The following is a 16,990-nucleotide window of genomic DNA, read 5'->3' as shown; positions in this document are numbered from 1 at the left end:
ATAGAGCAGGATGATTGCGTTACTGTTAGTTATATACAGACATGTGGGATATAAATAAAAACGATAAAGCAAGTCATAGAAGCTGAATTATTGCTTCTAATCTAGAAATTGAAAACAATGTCTTGTCTATAGATAGCAAACCAAATAATGAATAAATCGTTAGATCGATTTTTTTACGCTTACTTTTCGATAATTCCATGTGGCCCACTTTTTTGCTCATTCGAAACACTCTGTTTCCCATGCGGACCTCAGCTCGGAGAAAAACGACACAAGAGAAATCTCCGCTGAGTAGGGTCGACGAAATAAATGTCACGCACGGACATTCTATTTTGAAATGGGCGATACTTGGTGGAAGCATGCTTATATCGAAGAATCTTGCATTAAGTTGTTTGGTCTGTAGCTTAATGCAAGAATCAGTATTTTTGCTGACAAAAATAGCCCAAAGTTTATGTGGCTATTATTTTTGAGATAAAATATTAACTAAATTTAATATTCGTTATTTCAGTTTATGCATTTAAAATTTTAAATTATATATTTAATAAATCTTACATTTTTGGATAATCAATTTTCCCTCTTATAGTTATTTTTATTTTTTTGTTTTTTATATTATATTTGAAATGATATCTTTAGATAGATTCTCGATAGGTTGAAATTTCTTATCAAAGAACCACATGTGCAACATCATACCATCTAACATCTAAAAACAACATGGAAGTCATCATGTCTAATGCTAAAAATATATCAATAGTGATTATAAAAGAAATTTTTCATTTTGAAACTTAAAGTGTGCAATATCTCGTCATTAGATTCGCAATGAAGGAAAAATAATTATTCAATCATCAATATCAATTAATTCAGTGAATTAAAAGTTTGAAACTTGAAATAAATATTTATGGAGCTCATACTCATAGTTTTTCTTTGAAATCATTAATATGCTGTAAGTAAAGTGGAGTTAAACATTTAATAAAAACATTACTCATGAGAGACTAAATAAATATATTCATAACACTTTTCACGATGGCAAAGATGTGTTGTAAAAATTTCTAATTACGTGAAAATAGTATTTAAATTTTAAACATCTCTCCGCGCGAATAACTATAACCAAAAAAGACCGTAATTTTAAAGAATTCGGTTTTCTTTACCAAGAAACCGAAACTGAAACTGGAACAATTTTTTGAAAATTGCCAGCTCGGTCGAAGCAAAGGTTTTCGTTAATTTGATTACTCACTGGCGAAGAAAAAGTACCGTATTTATTTGAAGTTCTATTGAACCATATAACCGGAACCGAATTGAAATTCGAGTCTCTGATTGACATACTAAATTCAAGAAATCAAGAACTAAATTCAAAAAATCGAGCGTTTACAAATGGTTACCACATATTGGAACTAAGAGAAGAGGCACACAATATAATAAAGCTGATTGAAAAATACATATTCAAATACAGGAAATGCCCGCCGTTTAAATCTTCGGTAGAACTTAAAAACGCTGTAGAAAATGGAGAAGACGAATACCTTCTTACTGAAGACGAAATCAAACAGCTAAAGCTTTTCGAAGAGTCCCCATCTAGTTGAAGCTATAGTCATAGTGACAAAAGCTTACAAATAATTGGAGGAAATTGCAGTGAACATTAGCGCTGTATATTTTTTGATTGCACTAAACTTTACGTGTATGTAAGCTGTGTGCATAGTGTTCATCCACTTCCAAATGGGATGCGTTCCGAAATGCTCAACTGGACAACCTTTCTGTCGACGAGTGAACATACGATAAGTTGGTAGCCAAAGAGAAAAATTATATACAACTTCGTTACCCGAAAATAAGCCAAAATAATTTTATTTTTTAAAAATATATACGTATGCGCATTATGACGAGTATACCTCTCAACTCTGACATGTGAACACGCGTTGGTTGTCGTTCCGTGATAATGTCTTGCTCCGAAATTCTTATGTGCTCATCAACGACAGCATTTCATCGCGGTGATCACATTTACATAATAAAACGCATTCCCCGCTGTCACTGACTTCTACACTACTAATTTTATGATCTTTCGGTTAAAATCTTCATAAACGCAGATGTTTAAGTCGCGACAAGGACTAGTTTTATACCAGATGCTTGAAGTAAATCGTTCTATCATCCGCAGCCCTCCCTTCGACGATATGGCCAGAACATCCAGAATCAATTTGTTACCGATAGGAGATTCATCCTCTTATTCGAGGCCAGGTATGTTATAGCGTTTTTCTTTGGCCGAACTGGTGCGCACTCAGTGCACATTAAAGCCGTTGTACACTGATTTAATCTTTAATATTTAAAGTAAAATGCATATATGTATATAGCAATTAGATTTTAGATACTTACCATCTAAGAATAATTGACGTCACAGAATATTCCACCGGAAAAACATTATACAATATTATCCAACAACACAATGATTACTTTGGGTGTAAACTGACGATTAATCTGCCACGCGTGCAACCGGAACACGTAGAAAATGAATAGGACTACATAATAACCACAACGACAAAATAAATAACTTAATAATAAATCCATCGGAAGACGAACAAATGTTTGATACCAATCTGAATGTAATTCCAGGTGCTTCATCTTCTATATTATATTCATATATTTAAATAAATTTCTTATTTGAATATTATAATTTTTGTCTTTACATGTCTTTACTTTTTGTCTTTACTTTATAGGTTTGATTAGTAGTGATCCTGCTGCATGGCCTGCCGAAATGCATGATAGTGACAGGCAAAAATATTTGAAACTGGGTTACGAATATTTTCAAAATCGAAATACATCTAACTTTCCAGCTTCTCTTCGAATATGTAAAAATCAAAATAGATATCTTCATCATTCTTTATTTACAAGAGTGTTGGTAAATGGCGAAAAACATGATAGAAAGTGGCTAATGTATTCTGAAACAACTGGGTCTGTGTATTGTTATGTTTGCAAATTATTTTCTACTGACTTGGGCGAAGGAAATGCATTTATAAAAAATGGCTTTTCGAACTGGAAGAAAGCAAACGAAACAGTTAGTTCGCATGAAAATAGTAAAGAACATGAAAACTGCATGATAACGTGGCATTTGCGGGCAAACGAATCAAATTTAATAAATGAAGGATTGGCAAAAATGGTACAAAATGAAATCCAATATTGGACGGAAGTTTTGAAACGAGTTGTTGCCGTGATTCGTTTTCTTGCAGTACGTGGCCTTGCTTTTCGCGGTGAAGATGAAATCGTAGGATCTCCTAATAATGGAAATTATTTGGGTTTATTAGCTATGTTTGATCCATATTTAGCAAAACATTTAGAAGTGCATGCAAATAAAGGGAAGGGCAACATATCATACATATCTAAGACGATCTGCGAAGAGTTTATAAAACTCCTAGCTCAAAGAGTTTTCAACAAAATTGTAACAGAAATTAAAGAAACTAAATATTTCGCATTAATAGTAGACTCTACGCCAGATCTTTCTCACGTTGATCAATTAACGATAATATTTAGATATTGCTTGAAAGGGGTTGTGGTTGAGCGCTTCTTATGCTTTATCCCAATTCATAGCCATACTGGCGCATCTTTAAGTGATGAAATATTAAGTGTGCTGGAAAATAATAGCATTGACGTTGTTAATTGTAGAGGCCAGGCTTACGATAATGCAAGTAATATGTCCGGTAAATATAACGGACTTCAAGCGCATATAATAAACAAAAACAAATTAGCTTATTATGTTCTTTGTATCGGCCATTCTTTGAATCTCGTTGGCGAGTGCAGTGTAAAGTCGTGTACTGATGCAATTAATTTTTTTTCGTTTCTGCAAAATTTATATGCTTTTTTTTCCGCTTCTACACATCGGTGGGATGTACTGAAAAAACATACGCCTAAAACACTTAAAAGTTTATCTGCTACAAGATGGTCATGCAGATTTCAGTCAACTTCCGCTTTACACAATAATTATGACGGTGTATACAATGCAGTAGCTACATTATCAGATAATGACGTCGAGAATATTTCCACTAGAGAAGAAGCTATGGCTCTAAAAAATAAACTGGTAAAACTTGAAACTGCTCTAATGACAATCTTGTGGTATCAAATTCTGCAACGTTTTGACATCACTAGCAGATGTTTGCAAAAAGTTAATATTGATTTGGTTACTAGCGATAACATAACGGTGCACCGACCGCGCGAATCTTCGTCGTCGTCGTCGTCGTCGTCATCGTCATCGTCACCATCGCCGCCATCGTCGCAGACGAACGGAAGAAAGGGAAGCACTCGTGTCAAAAGTCTTCGATTGCGGCGAAGCAACCGGCGATCGCGGGACGGTAACCACGACGATGATGATGACGGTGACGATGACGGCGCGCTGGAAAACGTCGACGAGCCCCTCGGGGCTCGCGAGCGTCGCCGGGAATCCGGGACGTAGATTCTCCGCTGGCCGCCGCGCGTTGAAGGTTAGATTAGGTTGGTGAAGGACTTCGCGGGTCCGCCGGCGATTCCCGCCGCGCTCCCGTTCTCCAAGATACCTCACAACACCGATACCGCGGACACGCAGTTATCGGGACACGACCGAGAAACTCACTGCCGAAGGGTTTACTGCAATAGTACAGCAATACCAATTCGAAGCCATGGTACGGGGCGAGGGAATCTCGACGGGGAGGGGGGATCTCAGCGGCGCGGGAATCCCCTCGCCCTGTACCGCGCGAGGACCACGGCTTCGAATTAGCATTACTATATTACTTACCGTTCGCGTTTCACCGCGACCGATACCCGCACACGACGCCGATGAGAAAAATCGTCAACGACGACGCAACGACAGGTCGAACGACATCCGCGTAATGTCAGCACGTTCAGTCTTCGACTGCAGTGCAGCCATGCTGCCATGGCTTAATTTACCAAGAACTAGGTTAAACTAGCTACGGTCATTGGTTTGTGAGAACTAATTTCTGGGCGACCAATCGGAATACAGTTTCTTGGTTACCTCAACCAATTGCGTTGATTATAAGCACCAATAGTTCCTACCAAATTTGAATTGTGAAACAAATTAAGTGTACATGGTTACGGCAACCAAGTCAAAGGTTGTAGTTACCAATATATATGTAACCAAGAAAAACTTGGTAAATTCAATCAAGCCTTTTTTTCCGTGTACACTGAGAAACCCATTTGGTTGAATAAAACAAAATTCTTTGGTTAAACCATTTTGTTGACTGAATATGTAATTTTTGTATATGCACTTAAAAAACCATATTACGGGAAGCAAGTGAAATGTTACACGAACCAAATTTTATGTTTGAATCGATTTATTAGTTACAATAAAATTTGATTGTTACGGTAACAAACTTGCCCATCTCATCGTATCTTAAATAACTGTTTGTTGCGTGAACAAAATCGTTCACTTGAAAATCATAGGTTGAAAATAAGCGCGCAATATCGACAACGACGCGGTGACCGCGGCGACGGAAGCAAAGGGCGCGCTGCCGATCGTCTTCCGCTTGCCGGTCCGCGCTAGAATTCGCGACGATGCGAAAGAGAGAGAGCGCTACACCACAGCGTCATTCGTCATTCGATCACGGTCCGCGGTACTGATACCACAGTTTCGGAAAGACTCTCAATTCGGAATTCGTTGCGCAGTTTAGTGGACCCGGTTGCTAGGCGATTCATTGCAAGAAATACGGTCGAACGAGATACTTTATAGTTGTAGAGAAAGATTGCGAGAGTGATTAATGGTTTATAACGGACGACAATAGTTTCGAAACGAACAACAATCTTGTACACGTGTTTGCGAGGCATCCTCGCGTTCCACGCCTCGTGGCCGCGAATGCGCGTGCTCGTGATAACGTGCGAGAGGTGCGTGCTGGCAATTAGCAAGCGAAGAAAAGGAAATCGACTCGACATCCGGAAATCCCTCAGGATACATCGGCGTCTGCGCACGTCGGACAAAAGACGGATCTCTGCTGATCTCAGCGAAGCATCGAGACTCGTCCGCCATCCAGGTCCGCCGCCATTTCCGACAGCGGGGACAAGGTCAGCCACGATAAGTACCCGGAGATTCTCTCTTTCCGTATAACGAGCGGATAAGTCTGTATACAACAGATCTTTTCATGTAAAAACAAACAATACTGATTATCGAGATACTCTCGTTTAATATTACGAGGACGAGTTCTACTAAATTAACTCTGACCTGCATTAACATCACGCGATTAACGCGTTTTCTTGCTATATATATTTACGAGAATCATCGTAATTCGGCTGTATCTATTCTTAGCTAATGCGATATCTTACATACTTTCCGTGATTAATTAAAGCGAGTTAAATAAGAATCACGTCGAATACGATGGTATACTACTGCGCGTTTATTTCTTCTGTCAAACTTATTGTATGAGATGATACTCGATGCGTTGCGTTACTAACGGTTTAAATTATTGCTACCGATATATGCGATACTTGTTATTTAAGACATACATACTTTCTTGCGATTGCGACGATCAAGATTTCGTTAGAATTTATTAACATTTTCCTCGAAAACATATTCGACCTTGAAGATATCGGGTTACATTATACTCACTGTTGGAAAATTTGTGTTAAATATAACATAAATCACATGTCCAAAACGGTCCACTCAAATTTTTGTGTTAATTTAACATAATATGGATGTGTTAAGTGGTAACACTGATATTATGTTAAAATATTTCAACAGAAAGGAAATGTAATTCTGATCGTAATTTGAAGTTAATTATGTGTACAATTAACATAACTTTTATGTTGAAGTTGAGATTGTAAGATAAAATCAACACTATATTTCTGTAAATTTTTATTCCTACTTCTTTTATAGAGTAAAATCAACATTCTTTTTCTGTAAATTTTAACACATTTAATAAATACGTTCAAATTGTGTTATTTTAACATATTTTTTAAGTTATTTTAATTATTTTACATTTTAAATTTGTAAAATTCAATTAACATAGCAGGCATATGTTAAATCTACACACGTATGTGTTGATTATTTTACACAAAAATTTTAACAAGGACTTTTTTTAACACACAGGACCTCTGTTTTCAACAGTGTACGGTTATTGTAAAATAGGCTATGGCGGATCATGTTGTACGAGACGCATTAGTTGCATTGCGGTGCGAGAGCTTAATTCCGCTCTTTGAAGGTAAGCTTTTCTAATGTATCTTACTAGAGAGATATTTCTACAACCAGCGTTATACGAATGCACGATTCATGCATTCTGACATGCATGTTGGTCGCCACGCTGTAAGAAACTCAACTTATTGTATAGATCACTATACCGCGTATTGGAAGATTATATAGATACTGTAATGAATTTAGTGGCTTACAATGTGCCTGGCAGCGTGCATGTATAAACGTATAAAATCATCCGTCATAATTGTGCTGTCGTATAACAGCTTAAGACTCCTGGTCCTTCGTTATAATTATCTTTGTTTGACAACGTCAAAAGTGAGAAAACGCGTGCCAAAAATTCTTGTGTTTTATTCGTTTAAATAAAAAGATACAAAATGACATTTTGTGGGTGTCTTTTTATTTGAACGTATAATGAAAGAATTCTTGGCATGCGTTTTCTCACTTCTAACGACAATTTGTGTGAAATAGATGCCAATAATATATAACAAATAGTACATTGTGGCTGTTTCTTTAAAGATAGATCAATGTAATGTGTAATACATGCAACACAACTTTTATTTCCTCTAGAAAATGATATCGATAGTGACGCATTCAAACTTCTAACAGAGACTGACCTCCAGCAGCTTGTGGCCTCTATAGGCAAAAGAGTCAAAATATCAAATTATATACAAATGGTAAACAATTCTTTTTAAACAAATGGAATTAAATTGGAAGTAAAAATAATTATATACACACACATATAACTTAGACAGCATAAACTTGTAAAAGATGTCAGAGATATCTTATTGTTTTAAATGTCTATTGCAGGTCCATCTTTAAGACATTTTTTAGTAGTTTTTGTTGTCTGAGAAGATAGATATAAGATATTAGCACCTTTATATTTTATTTCATTGGTTTTTTACATTTAGTTAAAAATAATATTCTATTGTTTATCTACTTTTTTCTCAGTTAAACACAACTTCTGAAACTGTCACAGAAATTACAAAAACTGTGGATAAAAGCACTGCAGAACATACAGAATTTAAAAGTAACATTATAGATAATCCAAACCTTACCTTTGAAATACTTCAAGAAAATGACACTAACACATTCTTAATCAATGAAGCATCTGGAAGTAGTCATAATAAAATAGAGCTTATTGAACATTTCGATATAAATAAAATTCAAACAAACATCGTGAGCCAAAATGAGCCTAGCAGTGAATCACACATTACATCAGAAAATGAAAAAGAAAATATCTTGGATCAAGATGTTGAGATAGAAAAAACAAAAGATATTGAAAAACAAGATGCTGGTTGTAAAGCATCTGTGTATAAAAGAAAGTGTCGTAACGCAGATTTATTCAATTTGCATGATCTTCTGCAGAAAAACTGTATTGGTCAGGCAATAATCAAAGATTATGAAATAAACAATACTCTCTCTAAAAAAAAACAGAAATAACTTAGTGAGCCTTATCATTAATGATTTTCTTGATAAATCCATGTAAGTTACAAATATTTTTTTAATTTTGCATGTTAATAATCTTTTAATTATTTTCAATTTGATGAAGAATACTGATTTTAGAAATTTTGTAAAAATGTTAGTTTTTAATATTTATTTTGAAATTAAACCTTAATTTTGCTTTGCTTTTAAAGGATGATCTAATTACTAAAAAACTGATTATTATAAACTTATTCTTTAGATAATATGTTTTGTGCAGTACATGTTTCTCTTTTGGTTTATAGAATTTTGTCTAATAATGATATTGAGATACTTGCAATAAAAATTTCGAACATGTTTTCTAATGAAATATCAGAAACGTATTATGTACACTCAACGTCATTAATGCCTGGTCCACTAAAGTTGATGCATTTTGGAACGCATTCAAAACGCGTGCAACTTTCTAACTATTCGTGCATCGTGACTAATCGAGAAACGGCAACGCTGTCCCCAGCTGTCTTTTGGCGCACATATTTTGACACGACGTAAGTTTGAAATAAATATGCAAAGTGACAAGATATATTTTTAATTTATTTCAATCATATAATACTGTTTGTGCTTTTGCAGAATGCAGGAAATACAGATTCCAAATATATTGGTAAGTCTATCGGTGCAAATAATATTGTCGCTGGCACAATACTATTTATGAACGAATGAATTAATGAATTAAATAATTAATTAAATCATTAATTAATTAAAAATTAATTTATTTATTTATTTATTTATTCAAAAATCATATCAGTTTACAGATTGGTTGTTCGGGAGCTGAGTTCATAACGTGATTTATTTATTAATTTAATAATTCATTTACTAATAATTAATTAATGTTCCAACGATAGCTGTGTTTCACACAGAAATTAATATAAAGCTATCAAAGATCTAACCTTGGACCGTATGGCTTTGATTCTAATTTGATTAATTAATTAATTAATTAATTCACTAAAAAATCATATCAGTTTACAGATTGCTTGCTCGGGAGCTGAGTTCATAACGTGATTTATTTATTAATTCAATAATTTATTTATTTATTCTATCATTAAATTATTAATACATAAATTAATTAATATTTAATGATAAAATAAATAAATGAATTATTGAATTAATAAATAAATCACGTTATGAACTCAGCTCCGAAACAAGCAATATGTAAACTGACAGGATTTTTCTATCGAATGGACGCTGATGCGGTATTGCGATGTGACAGAGGCTGATTTTGTTTCAGAATTAAGCTACCAAAGAGTTCCTTGAGCGTTATAAAGCCAGTAAAGAAAAGGCAAGGAAAAGCAGTTACCAATATTGTCCTCTTAAGACGTGTCCATCAGGTAAGTCGCAAGACAAATACTTGTTTAGGAAAATGGATGCTGGTCTCTCTCAATTCATTTATAATATTCTTTATTTATAATATACTTACTTCTTTATTTATAATATTCTTCTATGATTAATTTTGTTTCAGAAGCTGCCAAAGAATTTGCAGAATCAAAAATATAAGAAACAAGAAACAGATATTAGCGATTAGGAAAATGAATTACATATCGAATAAGTAACATTTACTTCGCCAGTCAATAATTAACACAATTGAGAATTTAATTGAACTACACCGGCAATGATTATAATCGTGGTAACGATTATAATCGTCGTGACAAATCGTCACCGAGTTTCGACCAAAAATTCTGGTCATTCTAAAGTTGATGCAATTTTAGATGCTTATAATATAAGCATCTTAATTAAATAATTAAATTTATTGCGAAAAATATTATCCTGGCAGAGGTAATATTTTTCGCAATAAATGTAATTATTTAATTAAGATGCTTATATTATAAGCATCTAAAATTGCATCAACTTTAGAATGACCAGAATCCTTGGTCGAAACTCGGTGACGATTTGTCACGACGATTATAATCGTTACCGCGATTATAATCATTGCCGGTGTAGTTCAATTAAATTCTCAATTGTGTTAATTATTGACTGGCGAAGTAAATGTTACTTATTCGATATGTAATTCATTTTCCTAATCGCTAATATCTGTTTCTTGTTTCTTATATTTTTGATTCTGCAAATTCTTTGGCAGCTTCTGAAACAAAATCATCATAGAAGAATATTATAAATAAAGAACTAAGTATATTATAAATAAAGAATATTATAAATGAATTGAGAGAGACCAGCATCCATTTTCCTAAACAAGTATTTGTCTTGCGACTTACCTGATGGACACGTCTTAAGAGGACAATATTGGTAACTGCTTTTCCTTGCCTTTTCTTTACTGGCTTTATAACGCTCAAGGAACTCTTTGGTAGCTTAATTCTGAAACAAAATCAGCCTCTGTCACATCGCAATACCGCATCAGCGTCCATTCGATAGAAAAATCCTGTCAGTTTACATATTGCTTGTTTCGGAGCTGAGTTCATAACGTGATTTATTTATTAATTCAATAATTCATTTATTTATTTTATCATTAAATATTAATTAATTTATGTATTAATAATTTAATGATAGAATAAATAAATAAATTATTGAATTAATAAATAAATCACGTTATGAACTCAGCTCCCGAGCAAGCAATCTGTAAACTGATATGATTTTTTAGTGAATTAATTAATTAATTAATTAATCAAATTAGAATCAAAGCCATACGGTCCAAGGTTAGATCTTTGATAGCTTTATATTAATTTCTGTGTGAAACACAGCTATCGTTGGAACATTAATTAATTATTAGTAAATGAATTATTAAATTAATAAATAAATCACGTTATGAACTCAGCTCCCGAACAACCAATCTGTAAACTGATATGATTTTTGAATGAATAAATAAATTAATTAATTAATTTTTAATTAATTAATGATTTAATTAATTATTTAATTCATTAATTCATTCGTTCATAAATAGTATTGTGCCAGCGACAATATTATTTGCACCGATAGACTTACCAATATATTTGGAATCTGTATTTCCTGCATTCATATCTGTAAAGTTGGCCCCCCTTTTTCAAAATTCGGAACTTTTTATTAGAGTTCTGGATTCCCCAGCAAGAGTTCTATAGTTCTCTATGGATTTTAGAAATAGTTCCGTCATTTAAAGTGGTGAAAACACCATTTTTAAAATGGGGAGGCTAACTTCACGGCGCCCCCCATTTTTGAAAAAATGAATTTTTTATGGTAGTTCCGGATAGATTTCGATGAGTTCTAAAGTTCCCTATAGGTTTTAGAAAGAGTTCCGTTCAAATAAGCCCAAAAATCGATGTCAAAGTTGAACAAAAAATTTCCACATTTTTTTAAAAATCAATTTTTTATGGTAGATTCAGAAAGATTTCAATGAGTTCTAGAGTTCCCTATAGGTTTTATAGCGCTACAACCAATATTTCAAAAGTTACAGCCCTTTAAAGTGCCACATCTCGAAAATTTTCTAAGTCCCGGGGGGTAATTTTTTTTTTCGGAAATCGGCAGTTCTCGCGGGAGTTCTGGGGATTTTAGGTGCGCACTTTGAAGGGCTGTAACTTTTAGAATATTGGTCGGATCGTTTCGGAACCTGATAGTTTTCGATAGAACTCTTCGGGGGGCCACCAGAACTCCCGTCAGAACTCCGGAAAAAATTTTTTTAATTTTAGTGTGCGCACTTTGAAGGGCTGTAACTTTTGAAATATTGGTCGGATCGCTTCGGACCCTAATAGTTTTCGATAGAACTCTTCGGGGGGCCACCAGAACTCCCGCGAGAACTGCCGATTTTCGAAAAAAAAAATTATCCCCGGAACTTTGAAAATTTTCGAGGTGCGCACTTTGAAGGGCTGTAACTTTTGAAATATTGGTCGGATCGTTTCGAACCCTAATAGTTTTCGATAGAACTCTTCGGGGGGCCACCAGAACTCCCGTCAGAACTCCGGAAAAAAAATTTTTTAATTTTAGAGTGCGCACTTTGAAGGGCTGTAACTTTTGAAATATTGGTCGGATTGTTTCGAACCCTGATAGTTTTGGGTGTGTGGAGAGGATTGTATTTAGTTTACAAAAATTATTTATTATTGGATACTACTCACATATTGATGCTTATCAAGTCATAAAAAATGCGACACACAACAGTTTTGAGATGGATTTTAGTTCTTTGATAGACGTTTTTCCTACTTCAGGTATTTTGCGCTACGGCAATACTAACGATAATTTTGTATGTTTTCGTTAATGTGATAAATAAAAATACTTAAACGACTTAATCTTTAACTGTTTATGCATTTTTTTATGTGCTATACATTAATGGCTACACATGGAAAGAACGGTTTTGTTGAAGAATTTAAAAATTTAGCTAGATACAGATCTGAAAATAATTTTGTTGCACCATCAAAATAATTATAGTAGGTCGCTGAAGTATGATGATAATGCTGTAAAAAATTTTGACATTTTAGCAATCAGTTCTACATAATTATTTTAATTTATGTCAAATTTTGTAAAATGTCAAAATTTTTTACAGCATTATCATCATACTTCAGCGACCTACTATAATTATTTTGATGATGCAACAAAATTATTTTCAGATCTGTATCTAGCTAAATTTTTAAATACTTCAGCAAAATCGTTTTTTCTGTGCAAAAATAATCGATTGACGCAACATAAAAATTTGGTTGAAAATTTTAGTAATATTAACAAATACTTTTGGTTCAGAGGACAAAATTTGAGTAATAAGTCAATCACAAATTTCGTTTCATACAAACTATATTTTTGTTCAGCGAACTATATTTGTGTATTGGTATTACTAAATTTTCCAACTAAATTTTTGTGTTGCACCAACCACAATTCTTGTTTGACCATATACAAACAAGAGATTTAGTTGATTCAACCAAATTTTAATTCATTCAACTAAATGGGTTTCTCAGTGTATACTAGTTAAGCTAACTGGCCATTGTTGAACTGGGCCTAACGTGATGACGCAAACAAGTTGAACTAATATATACCTATGAGTAGACTAGTAGACTATAGTCCTTAACCGAGGTATTTTTGAAACTTTTAATTTTCCGAAGAGCACCTACAATAAAAATATGTTCAAAATAAGTTTAAAACTAAGCTTAAAAATAAAGAGTAAATCAAGAGCAAAATAATAATTTATTTGTTGACAAATATTTTTCGAAGTTCTACATGTGTGCACAGTTTCAAAAAAATCGGCGAGTGACACTTGGGTAGTGCTACTTGTCAGTAACAAAAAATCGTATAAACTTTTTTAAAAAAAGATTTTATAGGGAAAACTTCAAGCTTTCACGTTAGGAAATCGAAAGTTTTCGTAGATTTTTTTTGTGCACGTGACAGGCCCACAAAGTGAAAAGAAAATTTTCCATTTTGTCTAGCTTGTAGTTTTCTATATGTAAAAATTTTCGCGAGAAATAATAAATTTAATCAAATTGGTTTGTCATTTCTTTAAAGTACATATATTAATATATTGTTTAAAAAAATCATTAAAAATATTAATTTTTTGATTGGACAATTAGTTTTTGAATAACAATTTAAAAAGTGGCAACATTTTTGTCTAAATCTCGAATTTTTTTTAGAAGTTCGCCATTTTGTCAAAAATTAATATTTCAAAAAATCCGTACGCTTAACTAAAGACAATTTTTTAAAAAATGGCGAACTTCTAAAAAAAATTCGAGATTTAGACAAAAATGTTGCCACTTTTTAAATTGTTATTCAAAAACTAATTGTCCAATCAAAAAAATCGTACACTTAACCGAAGACAATTTTGTTATAAACATCCTGTTCAAATTTCAAGTCATTCGGATAAAAATTGACCGAGATATGCGAGCGCCCAGCTACGAAAGTGTAGTTTCGAGGCACCACACGCTGAAGGCGCAAATATTAATATTTTTTAATGATTTTTTTGACAATATATTTAATATATGTACTTTAAAGAAATGACAAACCAATTTGATTAAATTTATTATTTCTCGCGAAAAAAAAGATTAGTATCTCAAATAAAAAATCACTCACCGGCCGATGCGCAACAGCGGAGTTGTAATACCACGTTGATCAGATAAATCATCTGAAACATACAAATATTTTTACATTAAAGCATTGCAGTGCCCAAGATAATCGATACTTGTATTGTACGAGTATAATAAATTAATGATTCGAGTATAATGTAAAGGTTATTCTACATAGAAGTCGTAGTCGTGAGTTGTAAGAAATTGACCAATCACAGATTGAATATTCTCCTGAACTAGGAATGTGATTGGTCAATTTCTTACAACTCACGACTACGACTTCTATGTAGAATAACCTTAAGGGCGAATCACGTCGCGCTTGAGAAAGTGGCGGAATCCGCCACGGGACAGCAAAATAATAAACGAATATTACTCACATTACGGTCGTTCCGCCGTTGCCCGATGCCTCCCAGGCCCCCTCCTCCTCTCCGTGGTCCTTCACCGATGTCGCATCTCCGTCGACGCACTCACTCACGACATTCACGAGCGAAAATCGACGATATCGTCGCTTATGATCGCGCGACACTTTGCACGGCACTCCCGGTATTAATCTCGCGACGCGGCGCGTACTTTATTACACGATGATGGAAGGATTACGTCGGAGATGCCTGTACGATCCGCTCGACGATCCCGTCGGCCCGTGATGCCGCTACACTTGCTGCTTGGCTTGTCAGGCGATTTTGGTTAACTGTAATCATAAAATCATCGATTCATGAACATTTTATCTATCCCCCATGATCGCCAAATATTAATACACGATTAAATTACAAGATTGAACATACGACGATAGACTGCGATCGCTAATTAAACACGATATCGTCACTTATGATCGCGCGACACTTTGCATCGGCGCACTCCCGGTATTAATCTCGCGACGTGGCGCGTACTTATTACACGACGACTTATCGACGAATTATCGTAAATTACTACAAATCTCCGTTTACGCGGAGGAATTATCGTAAGTTACTACAGAAGTAAAGCTCGCGTATACACAATACGTGTCCGGTCATCCGAAAAAAGCGACGCTGCGACGAGCGTCTTCTAGGAAAACGGCACCGACGGGAAACATGGCAGATGTGTCGCGCTCGCGGCGAAAATCGCGCGAGCTTCTCGACGGGACGACCGACATGGCGGTCGCATTCGCAAGCGTGATTACTCGCGTTGAACGAATATGAAGCGTTGCGTACTTACAGGAGAGGCGAGGCACGATATTCGATGCCTCCGATGTGCACATCGATGTAAAATTGTCTCGAACGCCGGCCTCGATCGCGGGTCGATATTCCAGGGATTCCACCGTCATGCGCGAGACACGGCGACGAGAAAACGTAGGATCCGCAAGCGTCGCGTACACCATGCTGGACGACGATTAACCCGCATTTTTCGCGATAAGCGGCCATGTCGGCTATTCTGATTGCGAGATCGTCGAACGTACTCGCGAACACCGTGTCCCCTCCGTACCTTCGTTACGACATTACACACATCACGCATGTTCGCGACCGAATACGATTACGTCGATTACGATCGAAGCTGATCGAAGTTCGGAAGGATCCACGCCGGCCGCGTCGCCACGTCGCAGCCGTACCGCGCGGTGTCCTGACGGGAACTGTCCCCCACCCCTTAGCCCTTACATTCCTTCGCGCAGCCGGGGAGCCGGGCCGCCGCGCGCCGGGCGCGGCGCATTTGCCGAAATTACTACGCGCGCGATAACAAAAACACGCGATTGGTCAAAATAATGAGATGATCTTCGCGCGTCTGAATTCCGAAAAAAGCTCCCTGTAGTGCGATTCTGTAACACGTTATGCGTCGTGATGTGCTTAGGCCCAGTTTCACAAGTGTCGGTTAACTTTTAATCTTAGATTAACTCACTCTTCGTCTCCTTCTAACGTCCCCCTTAGAAAGAGACGAAGAGTGAGTTAATCTAAGATTAAAAGTTAACCGACACTTGTGAAACTGGGCCTTAAGCGACTAAATAGTCACTTACTTATAAAAAAAAAATACATTTCAAATGCAGATAAAAGTAGCCTCTCGGAAAAAATAAGATGAATAGGAAACAATAATTTGCAGTTCTTATTCTCTGTCCGTTCAAATAAATCTCGCAAAATATCCGTTTTAATAAACCGTTGTCATAATACGTATATGAATAATTAATTAATCACAAAAATTAATTGCGCACGTTGGTATTTGTTAAGAGGCCAACACGGCCTCGCATTTACCTTGTTCTTTGATAAGGGCGCCGAAGTTCTAAGGTAGTAGTGATAGTAGAATCCATCTTTACGCCCTTGTGCCAACCACCATACTCGCCATATGGTATGTTCTCCTTGTTTCTGTGCTTATTCTCCTCCCTCTCTTCAGCTACCTAAAACAGAAATCAAGATTGATTTCAGAAACGATCAGAAAACGATTAATTTCCAAAAGCTTCAAA

The 16,990-nt window shown here is 35.3% G+C and overlaps 2 long non-coding RNA genes across 2 annotated transcripts; one reads left to right on the top strand and one right to left on the bottom strand.

Annotated features, from left to right (window-relative positions):
* Window positions 1–8,953: 8,953 nt before the first annotated feature.
* On the top strand, window positions 8,954–10,250 carry LOC139785081 (uncharacterized). Its single transcript, XR_011721792.1, has 4 exons — window positions 8,954–9,105; window positions 9,188–9,218; window positions 9,843–9,942; window positions 10,074–10,250. It is a non-coding gene; the product is annotated as an uncharacterized lncRNA (long non-coding RNA).
* A 282-nt stretch (window positions 10,251–10,532) lies between these two features.
* On the bottom strand, window positions 10,533–11,576 carry LOC139785082 (uncharacterized). The gene is made up of 3 exons (XR_011721793.1): window positions 11,546–11,576; window positions 10,822–10,921; window positions 10,533–10,691 (listed from the first exon to the last, which is right to left on the bottom strand). It is a non-coding gene; the product is annotated as an uncharacterized lncRNA (long non-coding RNA).
* Between the last annotated feature and the right edge of the window lie 5,414 nt (window positions 11,577–16,990).

Source organism: Temnothorax nylanderi, unplaced genomic scaffold (assembly GCF_030848795.1).
Source record: "Temnothorax nylanderi isolate EJ_2023f unplaced genomic scaffold, tnyl_v1.0 TNYL_tig0735_pilon, whole genome shotgun sequence".
Classification (NCBI taxonomy): domain Eukaryota; kingdom Metazoa; phylum Arthropoda; class Insecta; order Hymenoptera; family Formicidae; genus Temnothorax; species Temnothorax nylanderi.
Note: the sequence above shows the minus strand (reverse complement) of the source record. Positions and strands in the feature narration are given on the sequence as shown.